We start from the raw sequence: 18,770 nt of genomic DNA, 5'->3' as shown, positions 1-18,770 counted from the left end.
TGCCACAAGCATGGCAGTATTTGGAAAATGGCAATGAAGATGGTGGCAACCGGATCAGACGTACTTTTGGACTTGCATTAAAACTTGGACAAGAATTGGCTAAACATTGAAACTTTCACGATAGAAAACCTTAATAACATTTGAAACTCTCGCATCCTATATAATATAATATAATATAAAAAAAAAGAAAGCACAAGGCGGTAAATACGTATGCAAAACGGCAGGGGCCAGGACGATTGCAGTAAGTAGTCGAGTCTATCTAAACTCTAAAGCCTTTCACACTGAGCAGGGACGAAGGATAGCCTGTTATTGACCAGGTCGTAGAGCACGTGTATGTTCTGCTGCTGATAGTTGCCTATTATGGTCAGGTCTCCACCAGCGTTGATCGCAAGGCAGGTGAAACTGCGGCCCGCGTCCTCCATCTCGAACATGTAGTTCTCCAGCGGCAGGTCCAGCGTCGCGCCCTCAAAGTGGAACAGCAGCACGAAGCAGATGAGATCGGCGTCCGTCGTCGCGTTGCTGGCCTCCGCAGGGGCAGGGGGCAGCTTTGCCTGGGAGACAAACGCGGCCCGGAGCAGCCGATAAACCTGGAGCGGCAGCGTCGTGATGGAGGTGCCAGAGTCGATGATCGTCCCGCCGGTTCCGGTGTTGGTCGACCACTACTGGACACAGGAGCTTTGCCGAGTGTTAAAGCTCCAAAAACACTCGGCAAAGTGTTTGCCGAGTGTTACACTCGGCAAACGACACTTGGTGTAGGTTTTAACAGCAAAGACCGTTTTGCCGAGTGTCAATCATCAGACACTCGCAAAGATTATGCTGAGTCTCAAAAAACACTCGGCAAATATTTTTCAGAAAAAAATAAAAAAACAAGTCGCCGGCAGCACCACCACGCCGCCGCCGCCACCACCACCACAGCCGCCGGCCACCACCACCACGACCACCGCCACCAAAGCCGCCGCCGCCGCCGCCACCACCACGCGCCCGCCGGGGAAGAAGGGGGAGGGGAGGGGCGCCTGCCGGGGAAGAACAAGGGGGAGGGGAGGGGCGCCCGCTGGATCCGCCGCCGCCGAGGCCTCGCCCGCATGGAGAGTTTTTTTTTAAATTTTAACACTTTGAAAACTAATTTTAAATCTAACACTCTCTGTTTTTTTAAAAAAACTAACATTTTTGGCCGCGCCTATTGCCATGGCGCGGCCAAATGCCTCTGCTGCGCCATGCATGGTGGCGCGGCAGGAAGCTGACGTGGCGACGATCGGAAAGGGTCACAGTTGACGTGGCAGGGTCTGCCGCGCCACCCATCTTGACGCGACAGTGCCGCGCCACGGAGCATGGCACGTCATGGGCACATAAATATCGCGAGCGGGCCCCCGCCCGCCCGCACGCCGCGCCTCGCACGCCCGTCGCCGCACAGCGCCCCGCCGCCACAGCGCCCCCACGCGGCCCGCCGCCAGCGCGTCCGGACGGCCGCCCGCACGCGCCCTACCGCCAGCGCCGGCCACGCCCGCCCGCTCACGTCCGCGCCACGAACGCCGACGCGTCAAGGCCGCCCGCTCCTATTAAGGTACCCCTCTCGATTTTATTTTATTTTAATTATTATTGATTTAGAATAATTAGTGATTTAGGATAGTTAGTGATTTAGGATAGTTAGGGTTTTATGACTGTTATTGATTTATGATAGTTTGTGATTTAGTATAGTTATGTTAGTGAATTTGTCTGTGATTTAGGTAGGTAGTTTTTATGTTTGAGGTTGTGTGTTGTAGTATAGTTAGGATTTTGGGTTTAGAGATTGATTAGATATTTATTATTTAGTTTATAGTTAGTTATTTAGTTAGGGATTTTGAATATAGATACTAGTTTTCAAATGTCGGTACTTACTAGTGCGTAATATATCGATTTTGATGACTTATCGATGAAGTTTCGTCAAATGCTTATATTCTTAATTAAGTTGTTTAATATGTCTGTTAATGTTACTTTGAATATATACATGTGCTTTCATATTATGTTCGTATTGCATAATAAATAGTTCAAATTTCGCAATGCTACATAATGTTAATTTGAATTTTGTTAATTTAAATACTTTGACCCTTTGTTTATCAATTTGAAACAGGATGGCCCCTCCCACGCATCACCCGTTGTACCCCATTTTTGAGGTGGAGTACGACGACCAGCACCGAGCACACATCTTGAGTGACAACGACGTAGAGGTGGCCTTGCCTCCTTTGAGGCCCCGTACGCACACCAGAGCGCACCAGTGGGACGAGCGTTATGCGCCGTACATACGACGTGTCGGTTTTCTCGAGCTTGTCCGTATTATCAACTACGGTCTTCCGCTCCTTGACCCAGCACTACTTACTACAGCTGTAGACAGGTGCGAGTGTCTTATTTGTACGTAAACATTCTTGTAATAAATTTGAGACAACTAACAGTCGTTCTATTCTTATAATAGGTGGAGGCCTGAGACCCACACGTTCCACCTACCTTGTGGCGAGATGACATTGACCATACATGACGTGAAGGCTATTTTTGGCCTTCGGTTGGGGGACTTTCAGTGTCAGGGATAGTTGACAACGATCACTAGAGGGAGATGATGGCTCAGTTTATTAGCTTTCATCCACCGGACGACGAGGCTTCCAAAAAAATAGGTGAGAAATTCAAGGCTATTTAATACTTGCATTGCTTTCCTGCAGCCATCGGGTCTCATTTTCTTTGGTCAATTTTAGGAAAAGTTCTGGTGTTTCGTCGCCCTGGATCACAGAGCGCTTTGATTACTTAGACCCACAGGCTGAGGAGGCTCAGATCGATAGGTTCGCTTGAGTGTGGCTCTGGCACTTTCTTGGTGCTTTTCTCTTCCTAAACGCCTCGGGCAACACCATCAGCTAAATCTTCCTTGACATATTACGCCAGCCGTGGGAGAACATAGCGGCGTACAGCTAGGGCAGCGCAGTCCTAGCATGGACGTATCGACAGCTATGCGTTGCCTGTCGTCGCACCTCAGGGTATGCGAACCTTAGGGGTTGCTCGTACCTACTCTAGGTTTGGTGTTGGGAACGATGGCCTGTTGGGAGGCCCCTTAATATTGGTTTAACGGTAAGTACTTCGGTTCATTATATTCTTCGATATGGTTACATATGATGAGTTTATTAATGGCTAATTCATTATCGTGTTCAATGCAGCAATGGAACGGACAGAATACACTCTCTATAGCTCTGTTTATCTTGACAGAATCAGAGTTAGTTAGAGGGAATGCGAGGTGCAAGTACAGAGAGTGCACGGACGATCTCGACGTCCTGACACAGCACTAGGTTACACTCTCTTTACTATCATATCTGTGTCTTGTTCGATGTATACTATATCACAGCCTAACTCACTTATGAAATGTTCAGGTGCATTGGTGTCCTTGGGATGCTCCGGAGCTCCAGTACTATCTTAGTCTTGTCACTAGGGATGAGTCAGAGGAGTATCGCTGCAACGTCACTTTTATTTTCTTTCACGTGGTCGAGATTCACTTGTTCGTCAGGGTCTGCAGACAGTTTGGAAGAATAACAGGCTGCCCACCACCGCTTTACTCCACCAACCAAGGATTACATGGGTGCGTTATTGATTAATAACAAAGCTACAATTCAGAGGTGTGTGTGTGGTACAACTAACATCGTTTTGTTGCAGGTATAACCGCAGGAAGAGGTATAAGACTAAGGATTGACGCGTGGCACACAACACGCACATCCACTTGTGGGAGACTAGGGAACGTCAGCCGGTCCATGCGGGTCCTCCACACGACCAACACACCTTCGACAAGTACCTGTGCTGGCTTCACAGGTCTACGAGGACACATATCAAGCCCCCGTACACTGATGAGGTGATTGACAAGGACTTGGAGGAAGATATGATCGAAGATGTGTACGACGTTACCATTAGAGAGGACACACAGCTACAGAGAGCCCCGCTTCAAAGATATATGGTAAGATACTCGAATGATACAGTTTGTTATCCATTTGGTATTAAGTATGTATACTAAAACTGTCCAACCATGTTTCTGTACCCAGGTAACACAATTATCAAGGATGTCCAACGAAGCAGCGTTCTGGTTTCATGAGTCTAGAGAGCAGGGGCGAGGCGTTCTCGAGACTTTTGTGGAGGTAAACATAAACTAGTCCGTTCTAAAAACGTTTCTTTAGTGTATATGCGTTTGGAAAATGCACTAACTTTAACGTCTATTTATACAGAAGGTGAAGAAGAGCTGCAGTAAGCTAGCTCAAAAGCTGAGCTGCATGGACACTCCTTATGAGGAACCGCCACTCCCAGCGCGGTCGGATGGCACATCTTCAGCCTTTTGGAGGACACCAGTCGGCTCTTCTCAATCGGTGACAGATGCCACTTCCGCGGTGCGTACACCACCACATCATAGTGCTGGGAAGGACCCTACAACCGAGGATGACGAGGACGACGATGACGACTACGACGACCCCTGGGCTTTCGCAGACAGCACGACCAGTGGGACGATTGGCCGCAGGACGAGATCGGCATGTCTCAGCTAGGTGGTGCCCCGCTTGGTACCCAAGGAGCCTCACATGTACTAACAAAGGTAGTTTCTTTAAATACGTAGGCTACATGAACTAACGATCATAAAGAATTCTAAGTAATCGTGCATATCATATACTTGCAGGGTACGAGCCGTACGCACCGGCGACAGACCACACCGACGTTGGCTACACTCCCAATGTGTTGCCAACAAATCCGAAGAGACAGAGACGTCCAAGGGATCCTTACACTCCTGGGTCTTAGTTTGTTAGGTCGAACTAATATTGGTGTCCGAAACTTGCAGGCTTAGTTGGTTATGTTATGTCGAACTTATGTCAAACTAATGAAAATGTTATGTGGTAGCTTATCAACTTGCGCACAGACTTCATTTATTTGCTTCATATTCGTTTCAATACGTCGCGGTATCACTGCAGGCGAGATTAAGTAGCAACTAGTTCGGAACCCGGCAGTTCCGGGGTATCTCGACGTCAGGGTCCATGGTCGCGTCGCTACCGATCCTACAATATAGGGCCAAAAAATAAGTTTTTCCCTTAAAAAAATATCCGTTTCAATCCGATCTAATTTTTCGTAGTCGATTAGTTAACATGGTGGTTAACCGTATTATGAAAAAAAATCATTGGCTTATCAAATTCTCTATTCGACCATGAAAAAGATTAAACAAAAGATAGAAACAAATCCACTATTGGTTTTACGTCAAGCGATACCTAGAGTAACTCCCACTATCGGCGCGGAAAGTTCCGATTAAACCGTCTAGGTAACGCCGCGCCATGTATGGTGACGCGGCAGACCCTGCCACGTCACCGGTCAGCGATATTGGTCGTTGCCACGTCAGCTCCCTGCCGCGCCACCATGCATGACGCGACACAGGCATTTGGTCGCGCCATGGCAATAAGCGCGGCCAAAAGTGTTACTTTAAAAAAAACATAGTGTTAGATTTAAAATTAGTTTTTAAAAAGTGTTAAAATTAAAAAAATCCATGGAGAGCAGAGATGGAGAGGGACCATCGAGCCTGCCTGCTCCGCTCAGGCCCCACCATAGTCGCCGCCCTTCCCGGGCACGCCGTAGCCGGATCCAGCTCCTCCGAGCGCCGCCGCCGCCGGGGGAGGCCTCCCTGAGCGGGGACGGTAGGGAGAGGGACCTAGGAGGGGAGAGAGGGAGGGGCGTGCAGTGTGCGCAGGGAGGGAGGGGCGCCGTGTGGGGGGAGGGCGGCCGCCGGATCCGAGAAAGAGATGGAGAGGAGGGGGCGGCCGCGCCGGATCGGGGGAAGAGAGGGAGAGGAGGGGGCGGCCGCCGGATCCGGGGAAGAGAGGGAGAGGAGCGGGCGGCCGTAGCCGGGGAAGAGAGGGAGAGGAGGGGGATGGGCGCCAGCGGGGACCGGCTGCCGACGGCGGCGGCAGGGAGGGGAGGGGGGCCGGGTGCCGGGGAAGAAAAGGGAGGGGCGTTGGGGGCCGGGTGCGTGCGGAGGAAGAAGGGGAGGGGGCGCTGGGTGTTAAAAGAAGATATTTTTGTTTGCCGAGTGTCTCAGATCGGGGCACTCGGCAAAGTATTTTTTTTATTTTTTTTTCTTCTCATTATTTTCTAGATTTTTTTTATTTCTTTGCCGAGTGTTCTAGATCTGAGCACTCGGCAAAGTTTTTTTTTCTTCTCCTTCTTTTCTAGAAAAAAATGTTTTATTTCTTTGCCGAGTGTTTTTTTTGACACCTGGCAAACCTCATCTTTGCCGAGTGTTTTTTTGACACTCGGCAAACCCCTTTTTGCAGAGTGTTTTTTCGCAGCACTCGACAAAGAACTTGTTCGAGTGTCCAAAGAAATACATTAGGTAAACATAAAAACAGTCGACAAGTTTAAGGATTCCGGTAGTGAACGCGAAAGCGGACTCTGGCACCGGCAGCCTTGCGGACCCGACGGTAATGCCCTTCAGCGACAGGTAGTAGAAGGTGGAATTTTGGGGCTCTGGATTAGCGGGGTGGTCTGCACGGCGCCACCTGCGCTGTTGTAGAGGTTCGCCGGCAGGCCCAGCAGGACGGGGATGGGCGCCGATCCCGTGATGTCAGTGAAGCAATAGGAGAAGTAGTCGACCTTGAGCTGCGACGGCAGGGACAGGGAGCCGCGGCCGAACCCGGCGATGCCGGTCTCGTTGGACGTGAAGATCCCACTGTTGTTGTGGCCGCGTCGAGCTGTCCGTTGGTCGTCGAGTTGTCACCGTAAAAAAACTTGGCCTATGGTGGGCAGACAGCCCCGCAACTTTGTGCTTAAGGAAGAAGACCTTCTCACGCAGGCCGAGAAAACCCCCGAACACCGTGTCCCGCCCTTACACAGAGGCGTTACCCTGTGAGTGGGCCGGTCCGTTGCCTGTGCTTTGGGAAAGTCGAGACAGACGAGGGGATTTTTTTTGGTGGGTACCGAAAATTCTGCCCACAGTGGGTCTTGAACTCCGGTCGGCAGGCAGAGGCCTTAAGCCTCACCTCCTGGCCAGTCGAGCCGAAGCTCGTCTCCCCGAGTTGTCACCGTAGGAGTAGGTGTAGACGCAGGTCGTCTCGTTGCCGCAGGAGAGCTCCTGGAACGTGGAGGAGAGGGAGGGGTCGAAGTACGGCAGGGCCTGGTGGAAGCAGGAGGTGCAGGGCCGGCACTGCGTCCACGTGAGGTCGCTGCCCAAGTGCACCAGGTACTCCGTGCTGGGGTCACTGCCGTTGCGCTGCCTCGGGGTCACGGCGGCACTCGCTGATGAGGAGCTGGCGAGGAACCGCGCGGCGCGTGCCTTGCTGCGCCGCGTCATGCGCTGCAGCAGCTCGCGGCGGGTCAGGCCGCGCCCGGCATCGGTGTGGATGACCTGCGTCCTGAGTCCTGACCGCTGAAGCAGCGGCGGCATGGCAAGAGATTATGGCCAGCGCCGCAAGCAGCGCGAGCAGGACGGCTAGCTGCTTATGCATGTTTGTGGAAAATGCAGCCATGCTAGGAACACTCTAGCAAAGTTGCTTTAAGTATGTAATTAATGCTGTGTTAATCTCCGTGTAACAGTATATATATATATATATATATATATATATATATATATATATATATATATATATATATATATATATATATATATATATATATATATATATATATATATATATATATATATATATAATGAACCTGGCAAACATTTGCGCTGGAAAAACAATTTGTTAGCTATCTACGGAGTAGTTGCGAACAAGAAAACTAACGGGAGAGGGCTACGGAGAGAAATTATGAGGGCTTGAGTCCGACGACTTGACGAGGAATTAGAGGCTGACTTCAGTTAATATATAAGCATTTCACTCGTAGAGCATTATTGCTGCAAGAAATATATTATAATTGAACTCAAACATCATCGTCCTGTAATAAGGCCTTTTTCGTTCTGAGATGGCGTAGATCCGACTTGTTTTTTCCTAGATTCAACTTCCGGATGCAAACTTCTAATAACTTGGTCTTTTTATGTTGGACATAGATGAATTTTGGTTTCCCCCACATGCGCTGGTCGCCAAATTCAAACGTGAACTGTGTCAACGCTAAATGTGATGAAATATGCTAAGATTGAAGACCGGTCAGCTTCCGTTAGGAATGGCACGGAGGACAAAAAAAAAAAAGTTCGGATCAGTAAGTAGAGGAATAGGCTTTGGAAATCTATACCTATTATTTTTGTGAAATTTTACAAATTTTATTTCATAAGATTTTTCATATATTGTTAGTTCCTAAATTGTTTGTCATTAAATCACCAAAACCCTCTAGGGCCCATGAGCAGTTTTGGTCCACGGAACTCTACAACCTTTGTGCTCACCGATGATGTATAGCCGTCTAGGAGGTTTTAGCTTTAAAGTAACAAATAATCTACACGCTGCCCAATGCAGTCACAGAGTGCTCAAGACTTAGGATTCATCACTAGTGCTTTCACAAGCTTACACAGCTCAAATCTCTCACCCCAATAATGCAATCCAAAGGCTATCACTCTGCTCACACAAATCCCATAAAGAGGGATGATGTGGAGAGCGCTCAAGGCTATATGAATGTTACACCAGCAATCTCCCAAAGTAAAGAAATGGAAGAGTATACCCACATCTCCCAAAAACTATCCGTTAGTAAAAACCAACCTAGATGGTTTTAGAAACCGTCCTTGCCGAAATCCTTGAACTACCCATTACTGTGGCAAAACTAGCCTAGCGGGTTTTTCTATCAAATGCCAACTCACTTGTGTGTTATAATTAATCACTTGGATTTCTCTCATAAGGACATTGTCTGGTCACCAATGTTGCCCTCTTGATAGTACGATGTGTATATGTATGCTCAACATCAAAGATATATATTTGAACCACAATGAAGATTATATGTATTCAATCAATGCCATCAATGAGAGCTGCTGCACCAGTGGTGCACTACCGGAAACAGTAGAATTGCCGAGTGCCTGCCGGTTTGCCGAGTGCATTACATCGGGCACTCGGCAAACATCCGATTTTTCGAGTATTTTTAATGAAACACTCGGCAAACCTATAGCACTCGGCAAAACCCAACTTTGTCGAGTGTCTAATAAAAAACACTCGGCAAACTACAACGAAACACTCGGCAAACACGGACACTCGGCAAAGTAGATGCACGTGCGCTGGGCGTACGGCGGCCATGTGACGGCCGTTGGGTGCGCCGCCCTGCTGTTAGAACTTTGCCGAGTGTCCGTTAGAGACACTCGGCAAAGCCAAAGTTTGCCGTGTGTTTTTTGTTTGACACTCGACAAACTGATATTTTTGCCAGGTGTTTTTTTGGCACTCGGCAAACTGATGTTGTTACCGAGTGTTTTGTATTGGCACTCGGTAAAATAATAATTTTTTTCCTCTCCTACACTCTAAACTTTTTCTACTCTTCACATACAACATGTGGTACTACGTGTTAAAATTTTGCATATTTCTCGATCTGTTTGCTATATTTAATTAATTTATTGCATTTAGAGGATTTTTCGGTTTAAGTCAAATTTGAACTGCAAGTGATTCAAATAATGGAATAAATTGAGTGGAGAAATCATATTCATGTTATTGAGTCCATTTTGAGGCCTTACTCGAGAAATGAAAAGAATTTTCGAACATTTTGTTCAGGAAACGCGACCACAAACGTGTGCCTGAATGGTTTTTAAATTCTAAAAAAAGCAAACGAAGTATGAAAATCATGAGATTTGTATCATACGTGGAGACTGTGGAAAAAATTGAGAAGGTTTTGCACAATTTATCACGTACGACCTTTACAAACCGAAGCATCTCCGAAGAAGAATCGTAGCGTTGAAAATGATTCGGTAAGATTTGGAGTCAAAGTGACGGTTGAATTGAGGTTTGACTTCAAAAGTTTTTGTATAGGCAATAGACAACATAGATTGGTTCACGTCAAATTTTGGTAATTTTTCGGATATGTTTGATAATTTTAATTTATTAACTGTAATTATAGAATTTTAATTGATATAAATTGAATTTAAGCTATAATTGCATGAAATAATGGATTAATATTCGTAGAAAAATTAAATATGCATTGTTGAGTGAATTTGACAAGGTATTTTTAAATTACATCGTAACAAATTTAATAGAACACGCTATGAAGAAGGAGGACGGGGAGCATGAAATATCAATTTATTTTGCCGAGTGTTTTCCACCTGACACTCGGCGAAAAGAAAATTTGCCGAGTATCATATAGGGGACACTCGGCAACTTCGTCTACCGGCCCCACTGCACAGTATCTGGCCATAATGAAAATAAAAAAATAATGCCGAGTGCCCCAGATCTTGGCACTTGACATATCCCTTCATATGACCCCAGCGGCCCGCATCCCCGGCCCTCACCCTCGCGCACACAACACACCCTTCACACACACGCCGCACCGCACGCCGCCACCCCCGCCGCCTCCCCGCCCCACCGCGCCCCGCCACTGGCGCGGCATCGCTGCCCCGCCCTCGGCGCATCCCGCCCCCAGCGCCGCCCGCCCTCGGCGCCCCGCCCCGCCACCGACGCCGCTTGCCCTGGCGCGTCCCGGCCCCGGCGCCCCGCACCGCCCCTGGCGCGTCCCGCCACCGGCGCCGCCTGCCCCGGTGCGTCCCGCCCCGGGCGCCCCGTCCCGCCCCCGCCCCTGGCTCCGGCTCCCTGCCCCGGTAAGATTTTCTAAATGCTCCATATAATTGTAGGCATGCCAGCTGGCCGAGGTGGGGAGGACAACATGAGTGAAACTGACGACCATGGTTCATTTCAAAAATTTAATACACAAAACTGAATGAAAACTGTATGGCCGTGTCAACCAAACTGAACAGTAGATCAATGAAGCAGGGGGGAAATACAATGCAGTTCGCAAATCAGGAACTTGAATACAACAAGAACCAGTTTACCATCGTGATCTGGTGGTTGGGGAACCTTGTCCAAGTTGAATGAAAACTGAACGAGTCAGTAGGAAACCAGTGCATATTCAGTTCACAGAGGTCGTGCCCGCCGCATGGAGAGGGAAATGATTTGGGAGCCAATAAAATAAACTGAAACATACCTCTCATAATTGCCCGATAAGATTTTCTAAAATAAACTGCCAGCATGCTAGTGCCACTAGTGTCTCAAAACATTGTTGAGGAATACTGTTTAGCCAATCAAGCTTATGTAGTTCGGACAGATCTTGTTCAAACGGCATAGCAACTCGAAATGCAGCCCAGTAAAAGTTATCTTCATTTTTGGCATCATGTCTCCATGTCTCTTGTTCTTGGACTTATAACTATCTTATATTCTTGCTTTGGTTACACTGCCATGAACAATAATACACTGCATGTATACAAAAATTGTTAAAGAGTGAACATGTGATAAGTAGCTACTAAGCTCATGCTCAGTCTAAGCACTTCTACTATTAAGTGAGGATGCCTCTAGCAGATAAATATAGTTAAGTGTTTCAAGTGCCTATATGTCACCATAATACTGATTTATTAGCTATATCATGATCAAATGCTTATTATTCTAAAATTGAGCCACAACCTACCTTGTAGCTGTAACAGATAGTGCACATGCAAATGTTAGCAATCTAAACATGCACCGACTATATGCGTGTCTCAACTTGCAGGTTTTTGCCACCGCTCCCTGCCCCGCCCTGCCGCCTGGTTCCACCTTGCCCTCCTGCCACTCCACAAATTCGAGTTGTCGTGTTTTTACAAGGTATAAGATGTGCATGTGGTTGTCGGCCATCGTGCTGTTTGTTTGGTGTGGATGTAGTTTTTACAAGGTATAAGATGTGCATGTGCATGTGTTTTTACAAGGTATATGCGTGTCGTTGTATTTGTTGCAGGTTTTGGAAGCCTCCCCGTGCAGGGGAGGTGCTGCCGAAATTTAGATTTGACACTACTATGTTCCTTTTATTGCAGGAGAGGCTATTGCAACGTCATCGACTCGTCACTTTACAGGACAACAAGGTGAGGCATACAAGACCCTTCTTTTCATATCATGTTCGTATATCACGTAACCTAGCTAGACGTCTCCCGTTCGAAAGAGATACGGTTGGAAATATGCAGATCTTTGCATATCTATAACCGTATCTGTTTTGAATTATCCACGTTTTTTGGACAGCCTGAGGATGTGTAGACGCAGTTAGTTTCCATGCTCTACTCCGATCCGTGATAGAGTTTCGGCAGCATCCCCTGTTGTTCTCCGGATACACAATCTCCCTTTCAGGACGTGTATTTGGAGAACAGCGGGGAGGTGTTGCCGAAATTCTGTCTCGGATATGAGTAGAGATGGAAACTAACCCCATCTATACATCCTCGGGTGGGATTAGGACCTATCTTCGCCTATTAGATAGTATAGGAACGTGTAGATGCAACGTGATTTTTTATAGTACTCGCTGATATGCTAGAGGATGGATAACCGTGAGTGGATGTACACGGGCCGCTTTAGTCAGACTTCGTTGACCGAAGAATGGATTGACAAGACCGATGCTTCTTGAAACGGACATTTGCAAGGGTTAAAGGAGCTAGTGTCACTTGGTGTCCCTGCAGCAAATGTGCAAACACGCGTCGGCAAACCAAGCTGGTCATGGGTAAACATCTTTGCAAGAATGGATTTACGGCAGACTATACCAGGTGGATCTACCATGGTGAAGCCGATCGTGGGAGAGATGAGGTTGTGAGACAACGCATCGAGGAATATGATGGGGATGCCGGGGTAGGAGACATGTTAAGTGACTATCATGAAGCACACTTCGATGAAGGACGTAGGGAGGAGCCAGAGGTTGTCGCAAAGGCGTATTACGACATGTTGTCTGCGGCACAGCAACCCCTACACGGGTATTCTAAGGTTTCTCAACTGTATGCCATTGCACGCCTAATGGCCGTGAAGTCCCAGTTTAGCTTGAGTCGAGACACCTTCGATGTTATGCTCACAGTTGTTGGCAGCCTGCTCCCGGATGGTCACATCTTGCCAAAGAGCATGTATGAGGCACATAAACTCCTTCGTGCACTTAAGATGCCATACGAGCAGATACATGCTTATCCAAAGGGGTGTATCTTATTTAGGAAAGAGTATGCGGAAGAAAAGTACTGTGTGAAGTGTGAATCGTCTAGGTTCCTGGAGGTAGACTCTGGTGATGGTCAGAAGAGGCAGCTCGTAATCCCCGTGAAGATCCTACGGTACCTTCCTTTCATACCGAGGATCCAACGACTTTACATGACTGAGGAATCCATGAAACAGATGACATGGCACAAAAACGGACGTCGATACAATCCTGAGAAGATGGTACACCCATCCGATGGTGAAGCCTAGACAAGGTTTGATGAGATTCATCGTGAGAAAGCTCTAGAGGCTCGTAATGTACGTGTTGCACTGGCAACAGATGGGTTCAATCCTTATAGAATGGCAGCTGCCCTGTACACCTATTGGCCCATGTTCGTTATCCCCCTCAATCTCCCCCCTAGCGTCCTCTTTCAACGATAGAACATATTCTTGTCGTTGATAATTCCAGAACACCCGGGGAATAATATGAGTGTGTACATGGATGATTTGGTCTGTGCTTGGGAGAAAGGGGTATGGACATACGACCGAGCTACAAAGACGAACTTCAAGATGCATGTTTGGTACCAGTACTCCCTGCATGACTTGCCGGCATATGGGATTTTCTGCTGCTGGTGTGTTCACGGGAGGTTCCCATGCCTGGTATGCAAGGCTTCTCTAATGTTCATTTGGTTGACAAAGGGTGTCAAGTATTCTTCGTTTGACAAACATTGATAATTCCTCCCTCCTGACCATCCATTCAGACTAGACATCAAGAACTTTACGAAAGATGTCGTAGTTAAAGACCCTGCACCGCAGATGATGACAGGAGCCGTGGTTCGTGCTCAGTTCGATGCTCTCGAGGTCAATAAACAAGAAGGTGGTTTGGTGGGATATGGCGAGCAACATACCTGGACTCAGAAGTCGTGCTTGTGGAACCTCCCTATTTTGATGATCTTCTTCTTCTTCCACATAACATTGATGTAATGCACACTGAAAAGAATATCACCGAGGCAATTTTTGGTACAATCATGGATATTCCTGATAAGACAAAGGATAATGTTAAGGCTAGAGTGGATCAAGCGAGGTTATGCGACAGACCAAAGCTGAACATGGCACCTCCTAGAGCCGGCAAGTCGTGGAGAAAGCCTAAGGCCGATTTCGTCCTGACGAGGGCCCAAAGGAGGGAGGTACTAGAATGGTTCCAAACATTAATGTTCTCTGATGGGTATGCAACGAATCTGAAGAGGGGAGTGAACTTAGCTACTATGCGAATCAACGGGCTCAAGAGTCATGATTACCACATATGGCTTAAGCGCCTACTTCTGGTGATGGTTCGAGGCTATGTCCCTGAGCATGTCTGGTAGTTGCTAGCGGAGTTGAGCAATTTCTTCCACCAACTATGTGCCAAGGAGTTATCTCGTACCATGGTTGCAGAAATGGAAAGAATGGCGCCTGTGTTGCTCTGTAAGTTGGAGAAAATTTTTCCACCCGGCTTCTTCAATCCGATGCAGCATATGATTCTGCACCTCCCGTACGAAGCACGAATGGGGGGGCTGTGCAGGGCCGTTGGTGCTATTCAATTGAGAGATGTCAAAAGGTTCTTCGAACTAAATGTAAAAATAAATTCAAAATTGAAGCATCCATTGTAGAGGCATACATTCTGGAGGAGATGTCAAACTTCACAACAAAATTTCTAATCACTTTGCATTTTTGCCGGGCATCCATTGCAGAGGCATACATTCAATTGAAAAATGGGTACGCAAATTTATTTCTTTATTCTAACACTCAATTCTACATAATTTCTAATCATTTTGTATTTTTGCCGCAATCGTCGTCACATGATGGCCAGCCTTGCTCCCAGTTGAAGGCATGGGTTCTGTCCAAAAAGGGCAAGGTGACGGTAAATGTCGACTTCAACCCGGAGGACCCGCCCGAGGCGTACAACGATCCCAGCATGCACAGCCGCGTCAGTGAGTACACAGCGATGGCAAGGCAGGTTCATGGGCTACAGTTCGATCCGAGCACCTAGGATTTTGATGGAGAAATCGTGATGAGGGTGGGAGGAGGCAAGAAGCATGACCGATACTGGATTGGCGACAGTACACTCGACACGGCCTCTACTCCCACTCTCTCCCAGATCTGAGCAAGGAGCACGAGCTCGAGCCCGCGCGATACGCCCATGGCCAACCGCTACATAGTCTCAGATGGAGGCTCTCCAGGTTATTTCTGTTTTATTCATCATTCGTTGATTGTTATGTACTTTAGCTTTGCATTGTAACATTGGGATGAAATGTTATAGGCCCGGGTGGAAGCAGAAACGAAGCAACGGGAGGAGATGGAGGCGGGGATGGAGGAGAGGATTCAACAGAGGATAGAGGCCGAGCGACAGAGGATGGAGGAATAAAATTGGTTGAGGATGGACCAAATGTTCCAATACGTGCAAAATTTTGCATCGAGTATGGGTCGACCTTTGCCACCGCCACCGATGCTATTCCCTTCACTTCAGCCACCCACAACCACTCTTGTGAGTCACTTGACACCTTATACTGCAGATTGAATACTTTGACTTAGAGAACTTTAGATGTTAGCCTCAAGACTCGGACTTAGAGAATTGGGGTGTTGCATGCTTGCTCATCATCACACAAAAGCATGATCCAAATGGAATGCATGCTAGCTTTGCTAGAAGCTGGACCAGCTAGCTAGCTATGCTGATATAGCTCATGAGTCATGATGTAAGAGTCAATGCTAGCTTTTGTGACTAGAGAGTATACATACTACTGGCCTGGTTAACAAACAAAAAAAATAGTCTAGTAATTTAGTACCTGGATCTGGATGGCATGATGGTGAGAGGAGGAAGTGTTGGGTGGACAGGTGGTTGGGATCTGCTGACCGTCTTCAGACAAAGCAGCTGAAGCAGCAGCAGCAGATGGTAAAGTGGTAAAAATGTCCGAAATAGTGATGTGGATAGTTGCTGCAAGAAACAGCTTCGTGCTTGCTCTGTTGTGCTGATCTTCTTGGGTGAAGAAAGCTGAGGCAAGTGGTGAAAGGAAGTGTTTGTTGCTTGCTTACTCTTCTTGTTGAGGCCGAGGACTTGAGCTCCATGGGACACGTTCTTGGTTATGTGGGCTCCACCCTGACGGAGCTTTACTTGCTTCAGATGTTAAGTGCAATAGTGATTTGTGTGTACGAAGCAAACAGGGCAAACTTATGTGGGCTTATGACCTATGATCAGGAGGTCCCTGCTCTAACCTTGCTACATAACACTAGTTAATTAGGAGTAGCCACAATTAACAGTACCTTGTCAGACACACACTAGTACCTGGAATCCTGCACACGCCAGCTATGAAAATATATACTGCCAACTGTACTCCATGCAAGAGGTCGCTGATCTGAATATCCTTTTTTTAAGAAAAATTAAACATCATCCTATAATCAGGAGGCTGTACTTTCAGTATTTTAAAATGTCATCTACGCACAATATAAAAATGTCCGAAATGTCCAATACGACCAAGCTGTCAGTCTGGATGTCCAGTACTAGTACAGTACGTGTATTTATTTCATTGACCATTCTGAATGCTCGCCGTCGTCAGCCGGTTACAGCGAGCAGTTTTGCTTTGACGGTCACTCGGCCATGCAGCCCTGGAGTTTGCTGTTGTTGCTCGCATCATTAAATTAAAATTTTTAACCCGTGCTCACCTCACCTGTTTTACCGCTGCCACATTGCCTGATGCATAGGAAGAACCAACTCAAGAGCAGCCTTTGCAGTTTTGGTATTCTTCGAGCTTAATGCATGCAGCATTGTAAACAAGAAATAACGTAGTACATAGATAAAAATGAGCAGAGGGAATTATGGGAGTGTTAATCTATTATCATTTTCCTGCAACTTAAAAAGAAAGCTAACACTGTTTCGAATACTTCTCTTTTGTGCAGAATCAATCGACAGCATCAAATAATCAGTCTCAAGACCCAGATTTGTCGTAGAGGTTCCAAGGACCTCCACGGTGATTACATTTGCATTTGTGGCTTATTGTGACTTAGTTGTGACTTGTGATGATGATTTATTGTAAATTGTGATGATGGTTTATTGTGACTTGTGATGATGGTTTATTGTCAATTATGATGATGGTTTATTATGACTGTGACATAATTATGCCTGTGATGATGTTTTATTGCGAATTATGATGGTTTATTGTGAATTGAGAGGGGTCCGTTATACGTGACAGATTAGTAAAAAAGGGGGGTCTTGGTCGCTTTGCCGAGTGTAACACTCGACAAAGAGAGGAGTTGCCGAGTGTCAAGGAAACACACTCGGCGAAGAGGCCATTTTCTGTTATCTGGGAACCTTCTTTGCCGAGTGTATTCTAATGGACACTCGACAAAGTGACCATAAAATCTTGTCGTTGCGTGCTCGTTTGCCGAGTGTTTTGAGCGTGACACTCGGTAAAGTGTCTAAACTTTGCCGAGTGTTTTAGGCTGGACACTCGGCAAAGTTTGGAAACTTTGCCGAGTGTTTTGGCCTTAACACTCGGTAAAGTATATGAACTTTGCCAAATGTTTTGGTCTTAACACTCGGTAAAGTATAGGAACTTTGCCGAGTGTTTTAGTTCGGACACTCGGCAAACTTGAGAAACTTTGCCGAGTGTTTTTCCGTCGTGCACTCGGCAAAATCGCCGTCACCGTGCCATGATCCCGTTAACATTTTTTTGCCGAGAGTTTATTTTTACCGAGTGTTTATTGACACTCGACAAACTATATTGCCAAGTGCTCAATAAAAAATACTCGGTAAACTACTGTTTGCCGACAAATTAATGCCGTGCATTGTATGCCGAGTGTTACACTCGGCAAAGACTTTGCCGAGTGCCCCTGGCACTCGGCAAAGCTACTTATCCCGTAGTGGTGGAGAGGCCGACTTCGGTTTGCAAGCATCGTACGTGACAACTTGCGCGAAACCTCCTCAATTTTTTATCAGAGCCTCCACATATGATATCTTGACATCTTGACAAGTTTCATGATTTTTGGACTTCGTTTGCTTTTTATAGAATTTAAAAATAACTCGACCGCAAGTTCGTGGTCATGTTTCGTGAACAAGATGTTCGAAATTGGTGGTCTGTTCCTGGATATGGCATCACATTATACTAAATAACATGAATATCATTTTTTCATTCATTTTTTTCATTATTCGAATGACTAGCGGTTATAATTTGAATTATCCAAGAAAATTCAATAAAATAAAATAAATTAAAGAAATATAGAAAAAGTCCGACAAATATGCCACATTGAAACATGGAGTACTAGGTATTGTCTGAGGACTACAGAAAAAGTTTGGAGGTCAAAAATGAAAAAAATATGGTTTTGCCGATTGTAAAAAAAATGACACTCGACAAAGGAGCCTCTTTGTCGAGTGTCAGGAGGAGACACTCGGCAAAGGATTAACGGTGGCTGTCGGCCGTTAACGACGACGGCTCTTTGCCGAGTGTTATTGTTTGACACTCGGCAAACCAACTTTTTACCGAGTGCTATTTGTTTGCCAAGTGCTTTCTATCTACATGCAGCTGCCTATGAGTTTCCAAGGAGAAAAAATGGGAAGGAAACACTTCTATGTTTCTAGTTCCCATAGCACGTGGTGAACTGAACCGGCATTTAGTCACACACATTTTTGATCTTTATGCATATCTCAACCGCACGATCAATCTATACAGAAAAAATCAAGAGTTAGCTTCATCGACATCG

The 18,770-nt window shown here is 46.5% G+C and overlaps 1 pseudogene; it reads right to left on the bottom strand.

Annotated features, from left to right (window-relative positions):
• Positions 1-266: 266 nt before the first annotated feature.
• LOC136537235 (aspartic proteinase nepenthesin-1-like) overlaps positions 267-18,770 on the bottom strand; it is a 34,727-nt pseudogene continuing 16,223 nt past the window's right edge.

This window comes from Miscanthus floridulus, chromosome 2 (assembly GCF_019320115.1).
Source record: "Miscanthus floridulus cultivar M001 chromosome 2, ASM1932011v1, whole genome shotgun sequence".
Taxonomy (NCBI): Eukaryota; Viridiplantae; Streptophyta; class Magnoliopsida; order Poales; family Poaceae; genus Miscanthus; species Miscanthus floridulus.
The sequence above is the reverse complement of the archived record's forward strand: the minus strand, read 5'-3'. Positions and strand labels throughout refer to the sequence as shown.